Source organism: Parambassis ranga, chromosome 6 (assembly GCF_900634625.1).
Source record: "Parambassis ranga chromosome 6, fParRan2.1, whole genome shotgun sequence".
NCBI lineage: Eukaryota > Metazoa > Chordata > Actinopteri > Ambassidae > Parambassis > Parambassis ranga.
This window is the reverse complement of record NC_041027.1, coordinates 5,838,730-5,840,040: the sequence shown is the minus strand read 5'-3', so window position 1 is coordinate 5,840,040 and position 1,311 is coordinate 5,838,730.

Here is a 1,311-nt window from a genome sequence, read left to right as displayed (position 1 = left end):
TGCTCCTTTTCTGTGGGCCTGCCGATTACTTGCGCGTAAAAGGAGTTTGGAACGTGAGTATTGCGTAAAACACAACCAAAAGGCACTTTTATTTACTAAAAGGCTATTTATTTAATAATTTCATATCATCATCTATAATCTTGCATATACCCTAATTTACCATGACATTCCAAGTCCTAAATCAGCATGATTCAGCAAAAGTAGCGTGTGGTCATGAAATAGCTAACATTACACTTTGTCCAAAGATTTAAAAGCAAATGGAAAACGTAATTTATAAACAACTAGAATCAAAATTCCAAATAAGAATACACATGGCTAGTTGCAGTTCTTTTTTCTATCATTTGCTGATACCTTCATAAAGCTCTTTTATCTGGTTTTATGTTCTTTAACAACACTTTTCTGGCACAGCTGCCAAATCTCAAAATTACAACCGTTTATGAAGCCCTTGAAGGCACCAGCAGTCTACTTCCTGGCTCCGTCGAGTCGCTCTTGTGACTGTACACCCAAAATACCGCCCCCACCCTAACCCCCCCGCACACCTCCTCTCCCCCCCATTCACAATAATAATACTACTACACACGCTACTCGGGGCTGCCAGTGCGCATGCGTCGGGTCCGGACCGCAGTAACTTTATAGGATCCTTATGTGAGAAGTGAAAGAGGGAGGTATGAGAGGGGGTGGACAGGCTGTTTGTGTTAGATGAATTCTACAACAATACTTAAATGCACCAGACAGAAAAGTATCAACACACAACTCTTAACACAAATACTTCATTTTATATGCATTAGATGTGTCTGATTTAACAGTTTGATAACTGTGCCAAGCTATGAAACTTCCCAGTATACCATGGATCCATTCTTAGCATATATATTTTGAAATATCAAAGCAAAAAATGAAAAAAACTCCATAGGCTGATTAACAGATTTATTGCCGTGCATTTCAACTGTAAATTATTTTGAACACACATTTTGTGGTATCTCTGTGAAAACAGACAACACTGACCTTTGAGCAGACATTCTGCTTCTTTGTTCTCCACAAGGTCCTTGAGGACATGGTGGCTACAGGCTGCTCCTCTGTACAGCCTGATGGAGAAGTGGGCTGCTGAATTTATTAAAGGTGGCAGAGAAATGCTGTACAAGATTATTGACCAGATCATGATCAACAAATACTACTGTTGCAAAGCTGACTATACCTTACATACATATATAGTACAGTGCAGTTATCAACAACACACCACCAATGACTGAGGTGTCAGCTCACTCTGTCCTGAAAAAACTTTGACCTGATGAGAAGCAGGTAACATGTTGACAT